Consider the following 9,559-nt stretch of genomic DNA (forward strand, 5'->3'; position numbering starts at 1 on the left):
CAGTGACTGTGACAGCAGAAATGACATCAGGCAACTGCAGTTTGAAATATTGACTTTGGTTCCCAGAAATCTTGTGAAGTGACATCAGCTGCAAACGGCACAGTCATGTTTGACAGTCTGGAGAGTCTGTGAGAATTACAGTATATTACCAATACATACCAAAGAGATGAGAGAGGTGAAAGATGAGTGGTGAGTCTGGCCTTCTCTTAATAAAATGTTTACTTTTTGCTATTTAGGCAACAGTTTACCTTTGCAAGTTTTTTTTCACCTAAAACCAGTGACAGTTGTACCCAACACCAGAATTTACCCTGAACAATTAACATGGGGTTATGTGCCAATTCCTGCCATCACCAGGAGGTTGCATGGCAACCAGTGGAGGCACCAGAGGCCATATTTACAAAGCTTTCCTGTAAATGGGTCTTCAACAGGAGGGCCGGGACTCGAAGGGAGTCCTCAGAGTTACAGCAGGGGGGGCACTAAATTATTGTTTAATAATTCTTTGAAAGTCTTTTTTTCTTTTCAAAAATTAAAGTATATCTGAAACTACACATTAGATTGAATTCTACATATTCTGCCTGTTGCAAAAAACATATTTTTGTGAAATTGGAGTTTCCTCCCTCAACTACCTGAAAAGCAAACACTGATCAAGACCACACCTGAGGGTGGTATGGCCTTGTGCCTGACAGCCTCCATCTGCCCAGATAATTATGCAATGCAATTTTGTACTGTAATTCCTATAAAGGGTCCCTGCTCCATCTGTCTTTCTTGGCCTGAAAAAAAGTTTTAGATGCCTGTTATAGTAAATAGATTCACACCTCGTGATGAAATTCGAAAAAAAAATCTTAGAATTATGACATTTTCTACGAATTTTCTCTAAAGGTAGGAATAGATCGTGCCAAAGATAACTTATTCACAAAAAGTCTTAGCCCTTGAGAGAGCTCCAAAGATCAGGACTCTAAAAAGGGCTAAGAGTTTCTTAAGCAGAGGAGAAAACTGTGGAAACAAAGAGCGGTAGGAGAAATATTCTCCAAACGCTGAATGACAGTGAGTTAAAAAAAAACTACATGTTAGATTGTGCTGGAATAATGTTTGTGATGATGCACTCACAACTCTCACCTAACTAATAGCGATATAACGCCAGGAACAGGTCTGGGGGGGTAAATCTGTATCTGATCAAACATTGGAAGCAGACCCATTTACTCTGTCCCACATTAAACAGTTTGTTTGCAGAGAGGAGAGACCTGAGATTAAACAGCAACCATGTGTGGACTGTGTTTTATTGTCGATGTAAATCACTGTGGGCAAATGAGAAGGTAAATAAACCTGTTTTGTAGTTGATTAAAACCCCACATGTGTCGAGGACCAGTAATGAGTTACAATTAAGAATAACTGCAGTGTAGATCTGGTGGAGTGTTACATGTTAAATGGGGCGTTATGTCCTTTAATTTAACTGTAATTGATGTATTAGCTCTTAAATTAAAGCATACATTAGTAGTGGACTGAATATGAACAAATGAACCAAACTAAAATTTACTCCAGTGTGGCTGACCTTCAGAGTATTGCACTTCATGTACACTGTCATGTTATATAGCTTGGTTGTAATGGACATCCACATTGATGTTCATTTTTATAGCATCTCCTCCACGCCTGGCTCATTATAAACAGTCCTGCAGCTCTGAATGTCAGCCCTGCCAGCTCTGACACCGAGACACTGTAGAGCGTAATCTCACACTTAACCTAGTTTCTGAGTGAAAATGGCCAGAAAATGACCATCATTTTCACAGATTACTCATCTAGTTTAAAGAATTATCCTCTTGGTCTGACCAGAGGTTAACTAACAGTATCTATTTATACATTTCAAACAATAAAGAGGCCTCTGAAATACAAACAACAGTGTCAGGTGTACAGAAAAAGATAATTACACATTTGAAGAGTTTAAATCCCCCATTCTTCTCTAAACCACTCTGCATTCAAAAGGGATAGATTATAATTAGTCCACTATTGATTCTGAATTATGTCAATTTTGCTGCTTTTCTGGGAAAACCAGAAACAGCAGCTATAGCAGCAGTTGTTGATCTTGTGAGTGGTTACTTACATTAATCCATTTATACCCACAACTGACCTGCAGCCAAGGTCATTGATCTGAAAAGGACATGCTGGGAAATTTGGGATGTTTCTCACAGTCAGTAGATTGTCTGCTGAAACGCTGTTGCCATTAAATATAATGATGTTAAGGCCGGAAGAGGAAAACCATAAAGCACCTGCAGGGCAGACGGTATAAATGAAATGTTTTCAACAAATGGCTGAAATAAATGTTTTAGCACCAAACCTCAGAAAACACTCTGGCTCTAAATATTGCACCATTAGCTCTCACTAGCATTTCATCTTAATAAGTTTTGTTGTTATGGTCACTGACCATATACATACTGTTGTTACCAGAGGTGTAATTAAAGGTTGAGCACCTGCCTCGCCTTCATGACAGCCAGCCTTTAATTGTCTGCATCCTTGTTACAGTAGTTATTGATCAGGGCAGCAGCATGCCCTGCTGGCTTTGAATTCAAAAGGTCATGTGGTGGCAATAGAAAATAAATCTACAAGGACAATGAAATTGTGCTTGCGCATGCACCATTTGTTGTCCACTTAAATCCATATTGATTAAAGACTTCATAAACGTTGGGCACAAGTTGCCTCCGTGAATTTTAAAGCCAAACAGCAGCAGCAAACTCAAGGAAAGTTGCCTTGTTGGTAAAGTATGTTAACACATGCATAAGTACTCTTAAAGAACAAAGTCACAGACAAATAACAGACAACAGCTAAGGTAACAAGCTAAACAAAAATACAAGCAACGGAAAAATTATATAAATGCAAGAGATGAGCAACAAACTATACAGTTAGTCTGATTAGTTTGTAATGCACTACACATACAGGATTGCAGAGGTAGTGAAATCAATTTTGCAAGAAATATTGTACGGACAATATAGAAGTTAAAATATCTAAATATGTGTGACAATAAAAGGATATCGTGCTACTTTACTGAATTTGTAACACTATAACATATATATCAGCGTTATAGATAAGACCAATTAAACCCAGAACAAGTCATGACCAAGACCAGAGTGTATCAAGACCGAAAGAAGACCAAGTATGTAATATTCATCCATATTGGCCGATTGCAATATTTCATTTTCAAGACAATATCTGTGGATACCGATGGTGTTCTGATATTATAATGCATCCCTACCAGAATTCACTTTGTCTGAGACTGAGACAAGACTGGGTGGTTGAGTTCAAGACGAGACCAGGATTTTCAAAAAGTGGTCTCAAGACCACAATCAATGTCTAGTACAACAACTCTGTCCTATAATATAGGCGATTTGAGGGAAAAAAAACAGAAACAACAAAAAGAGGAAAAAGTAACTTCCCAAGGATCATGCATTTTAAAAACTTCGGTGTATGTCATGAACTTTGATCAGAGAAAATCATCATACTTCATCATCAGAGGCGGGTTCAGATGGATTTTAAACAATGGACACAGTTAAGAAAACTCCACCTGAAGGCATCATGCGCATGCATGATAAGACTGGACAGACTGTGTGTTGCGAATTTTCACTTAAGCAGCATGAAAAGGGGGTCTAATGGCCTTTAAAGAAAATCTCATACGAGTCAAAATAGATAAATTTTCTATTTTTCCGTGTGCATGGGTGTCTGCATATAAACATACTATTGTTTATATGCAGATATATTGGTACTCTGTAAACACTTTGGTGGAGGTGTGCTGCAGCTAAATGACATGAGGGCATCTGCAACTCTCACCATGTCAAGCAAAGGCTGATACATTATGCATGTTCTTTACTTGGGGCTAAAATTTGTACCAGCACAGCATGACATGCTGTCCTCTGCATACATGCATGGAAACAGACGAAGCAGAAAATTACCTCGTTTCTCATTATTACCCTCTGTCTTCTGAGACGTATTAGATCTGTGCATGTTCCTAAGAACTCATCAATACACCATGTGTGTTTGCGCTGCTTCCTCAGAGAGAAGAAGGTCCAACAGGAGTCCATCAGATCAGACAGTGGAATAAAGTACCTCCGGAATAAGGAAATAAGTTGTCAGTGTTAACACGGAGGAGATGGATGCGTCGGCAGGCTGAGCTGGAGGGAATATTTTCCCTGCCCCTGACCCTGTCGAGGTGAGGCATCATATCAATTATTTACACTCCCAGGTTTGTTGTGATGTTGAGAGGACGGACAGAGCAGATTCAGCTCTCCCACAGTTTCAATGTGATGTTTCATTTGTTTCCCAGAAGTCCTTCTCTTTGCTGCTGGAAATTCATCATCCAGTAAATATATAAAAAAAAACCATCCTGTACAGGTCTTGCACAGAAAGAGTTGCAGAACACCGAGCGCTTCTGTCTTTGCAGATGAGTCCGACCCTCAGTCATTCTAACTGTCGTGACTCAGCCACCAGAGCAACATTCACCAGATACTGAGACCGCTAATACAAATATTATGATTAATGTTTTGTTGATTCAGATGACAACTCGGAGTGTCTTCTAAAAGGGACAGTTTGCAAAAATGGCTGCCTGTTAAAAATTGTTTAGAATTCTTGGAAAAGGATGACAATTTAGTGAAAGAAAAATGTTCTGTTGTTTTTTTTTTGTCAGAACTAAAAAACTTTGTTATGAAGCATTTCAGTAGACTGGATTAATACAAGTTGTGTCAGTAACATAGTATAGTATATTAAAATGAAAAATATGTATAAATTGCAGTAAACATAATCAATGGACCGAAGTATGACATCTGCCCTTTCGGATCCATATTTAGAATTTCCCTGTATTTGTGCATTTCAAACAATATCACTAATAAAATTAAAGGAGGTGAAAAACAAATCAAATGATTAAACAATCAGCTGTTTTGCTATCTGTATATAACTTTTGTACTTGTACATTTGTTAAAATTGCAAAAATAAAAAAGTAAACAAATAATAAAATGATGGGACTAAGTCATTGTTTTGCAAGTCACAAGTAAGTCTCAAGTCTTTGAATTCAAGTCCCAAGCCAAGAAAGGTAAGTGGTGAATCAAGTCCCAAGTCAAGGACAAGTCCTAAACTGAGGATCGAGTCCTAAACAAGTTATAATGTGCTCGTCACCAAATGTAATGCCACTTAAACAACCAAGCAATAATATATACAACTTACAAAAAACATTCATGCTTTTTAAAACTTCTGTTTATTCATTAAAATAAGTTTGTTAATTAGCTGTTAAGGTAATGTTAGCTAAGCATTAGGTTACTATGGTAATGCTAGTCTCAAATCACCATTCTTTACTCAACTTGAAATGTTAAACAATGTTAAAAGTTACTGCGTCTCTGTAATTTTCAACCTGCTTTTTTTGCGTACAGCAATCCAAATTCTCTGTTGTATTATCTTTTCCAGCTGGCACTCAATAACATAGCGGTATGATTCTCTCTGGCAAATTGATTGGTTGCTGTTGGATTGGTTTAAAAAAGAGAGTATTTCATTTTGGGAATTAAGCTTTGACTTGCTGGAAATTAATAGCGTTAAAGTAGATTCAGCAAATAAAAAGAAAAGAACATTTTTATTGCCACACTTCTTAAACAATATACTTTTTAATCTTTGGGCTTGGTATTTTGTGGCATTTCACAAGTAACCCCCCCAACTTGGTATCAAGTATTTTTCAAGTCAAAAGGCTTAAGTCCAAGTAAAATCACAAGTCAATGGTTTTAGAGTCCAAGTCGAGTTGCAAGTCTTAACTTTGAGTTTGTCAAGTCTAAAGTTATCAAATTTGTGATGTGAGTTTGACTTAAATACAAGTCATGTGACTCAAGTGCACACCTCTGGTATAAAATGTAGTACAACGATACTTCTGCCAGCATGCACAGGGCTTCACCCAGACAAAAACAGCTCATTACACTTCACCTACTATCACTCTCCACTGGCTCTGTGTTGCTGCTGGCAGCATGTTAAAAATCACTAATGCTCGCTTAAAGAATGGTCACTACTTAATCACCCACTGACCTGAACTCCCTCATCCAGGTTTATGAGCCTTCTCACTCACTGCCACCTGCAAAAAAATGACTTACCCCCCCCGCATCCCTCCTCCGTCAAAGTAATAAAAAAAATATCATTTGCAATGAAATTATTACTTCACTTTATGCACCTGCAATCTTGTGCCACTTGTGTCCTTTCATTTATCTACTGTGGCTTCAATTTAACCTCATAAGTACATGGCTTGGACATGCTGCTAAATGACTAAATGTTAATGTAGAAAGTAACCATTTTGTAAGTATTACTGTGTTATAGCACCATATTCTATGATGCTTATTGCATAATGTCTCACAAGTATTTTAGACACATGACACTTCTTATATTAGCAGGTAATTTATGACAAATGTGAATTAAAGTCCTTTTTACCTGCTTGGATGTGAGTTCTTGCTCACTGCTATGATTATCAAATTTCCCCTCAGGGTTCAATTGACCACTCCTAAATTCATTACAGCTATTAATCAAAGTCAAGTAGAAATTTCAAACACACTCTGATTCCAGCTTTTCATATGTGAGGATCTGCTGATTTTTCTTTGTTCTATATAGTAAATTATTTCAAATTAATACATTTGTGTTCTGAAGTGTTTGTATGACAAAACAATGTCATGATATAAAATTGTATTTTGGGTAATTATAAGGGGCCATTTTCTTTATTTCCTGACATTTCATGGGCAAACAATTGAGTGATTAAGTGAAAAACAATCTGCAGAAAAATCAATAAAAGCATGCAGTATTCACCGTTGCTACAACTAGATTTTAGAGGTTTCACACAACATTTCTATGTTTACTCAGACAAACAAAATGTCTTGTACCTTCTGTACCACATCACCAAAGGACTTTTTGTTCTTTTCCTGACGCAAATAAGTACTCATGAGAAACATTCACTCTCAGTAATGATGCTGTGAATATGGAGAGGATCCTGGTGTTGCCAGGACATGAGACCTACAATTACTTCCCTCTGACAGTTTTGAGTTTGTAATGAAAAACTAAGATTTGATTTTTGTACCATTTCTGAGCAGTTACAGAATCCCAGAGGTATTGATTTTTGGAAGAAGACGTACGTGGAACAAAAACTGGTTTTGCGCCACAAGCACATCAATGGACATCCTCCTGGTTGAACTCATTACAGCAACTGGATGTGCACATCAAAAGCTAGCAGGGGATGGATGTTATCTCTGCAGGGATCACCTGCCGTTTACCAAAGCTGTTTGGCCATTTATCACCCTGCTGCTATCTGCTTTATTCCTGCAGCAAGCATGATGAAAAAGTTGCTAAAAAGCTGTTAGATGTTTGTGGCATTTAACAAGTAACCCCCCCCAAAATGTAATTAAAACACAAAATAATCCAATCAGTGATGCAACAAAAATCAACATTTAATTAAATGTTTTTGCCTAATTATTTCTCAGAAATTGAAAAGTACAGCCAAAATGCAGCACTGTAAAAAAATCTGTTTTGAGGCCTCAAGCGGGGGCTCTTTGTGTGTAGATCTGACTCACACACTGCAGTGAGGCCTCACGGACAACCTGTCATACAAGCATATGTGTGACTTTAAGCCTTAATTATATTGCAAAGGGTGAATTATTGAAAAAAAAAACATCCCCAGTACACATCATCAATGCTGAAATTAGCTATAACCGTTTTTTGTACCAGGCTGTAAACATCTTGATTTCAAGTCGGGCATTTTAAAATGTGTGTCTTTGGGGACTGACTCTGTTTTGGAGCCAGCCTCAAATGACCATTCAATGAATTGCAGTGTTTGGCACTTCTGTATTGATTTCATTTTTCTGCCTTGGAGGTTGCAGCTTGATTTTATTTGGCACGTCCTCATATCAGGCTGCTAATTAACTGAAGTGGTATTTCATTTACAGCTGGTAATGCCTAGCAATGATCTGTTTTTTTAATGTTTCTTTCTGTGTCTTATTTTGGATTGCTGAGTGCTATTGTGATTGTACAATATAAATAAAATCAATAAAAATATTTGAATAATAAAAGCTCTCACACAACTTGTGCAGTATAATCCAGGTGTCATGTATTCAGTAGTATGCACAGTGCCTCCCAAACATGTTTGCATAGTCTTGCCTCAGCCCTCTCTGCCCGGGACTAAAAGTAAAAGCAAAAATAATTTTCACTTTTAGTTCTGATCAGAAAGGCTGATTAATAGTTGATATGAAAACTGTCATTTTGTGGGTGAAGTATCCTTTTGAGGTTAATCACTCAGGACATATAAATTAATAAATGAATGTTTGAATGAGTGCACTGTGTTTACATGTGAACAATGGAAAAGGTATTATAAATACATTTATAAGTTGTTGTTGTTACCATAGCTAACGTGGATCTTGATAAACAAACCGATTACATCCGATTTAAAAAATAAAACAGATTAAGTCTGTAAATTCTGCGAAATTTAATACTCACATTATGTGCGAGTTGTCATGACAACCAAACAGAAAATGGCCTCTTCAACACCTGCTACTTGGCAGACATGTTCAGCAATTGTATCAGCTCTGGAGGTTACTATAGCTACCATAATAGCAGACACTCACAAGCTGAATAGTCAAACATTAGATCAAAGGCCACATGTGCAGTGTGCTGTACATTATACAGGTTGACATGCACACAGACGACTCCTCTACCTGTACATCTTGTTCTGTGTCTCTCCTTTTATCTGTGGCTTCTCCTCCAATCTTTCCCTCCTTCTCCCTTTAACAGCTGTTACCTAGTTAGTATCATTACTTGATGAAACTTTACTTTCAGTAATTGCAAAAATAAACAAGTAAACAAATAATAAATAGGTAGTTGGAGGATACATATACTACACCACATGAAATTTTGACTGGACTGTAGCTAACTTGTATTCCAGACGAGTGGATAACAAAGTTTGTCCTGTGTGTCTGCTGAGGCAGATCCTCAGCACACTGGACAGTTATTGATTTGACTTTCTGCCTCAGATGACTTTAAAAAGTTGTTTATTAAATTTTCAGGCTGGGCCAAATTCCTCATTCAACCCTTAAATGTGAAAGAGCAAGGTCTAATAATATTGTACTGGTTCATATTTTCTTCTGGTAACAACAACACTGTGAAGTCTTGAGAGCATTTTCCCCTAATGTTAACAATGTTACTGTAACCGCATGAAGTATTATCTTAATGAAAGTACTTTGGAGTAAACTTCTGATAAAGTCAAATCACCACACAAAATGACGTTCTTCAAAGCTCTGCTAACTGGCTATTAGTGTCACCATGTGTCAGACTTCACTACTTTGGTGGAATAAGCTTTGATTAATTTTAAGCAAGAACAACTGGAAATCGGGACAGCTGCTGATTCTGAGGACATTTTATTGGTTGTTTATGGTGAACTGTTCTAGTGAGCGCCATTTAAAGCAGCAGGATAAGGAGAAGACACGTGACATATCAGTCTCATTTACTTCTTACAGAATACAGATTCAGCAAATATGACATGAAGTTATTTTCATATATACCACCTACCAACGGTGGA

Source organism: Plectropomus leopardus, chromosome 5 (genome assembly GCF_026936395.1).
Source record: "Plectropomus leopardus strain MGB_pleo_1.0 chromosome 5, ASM2693639v1, whole genome shotgun sequence".
NCBI classification, from domain to species: Eukaryota; Metazoa; Chordata; class Actinopteri; order Perciformes; family Serranidae; genus Plectropomus; species Plectropomus leopardus.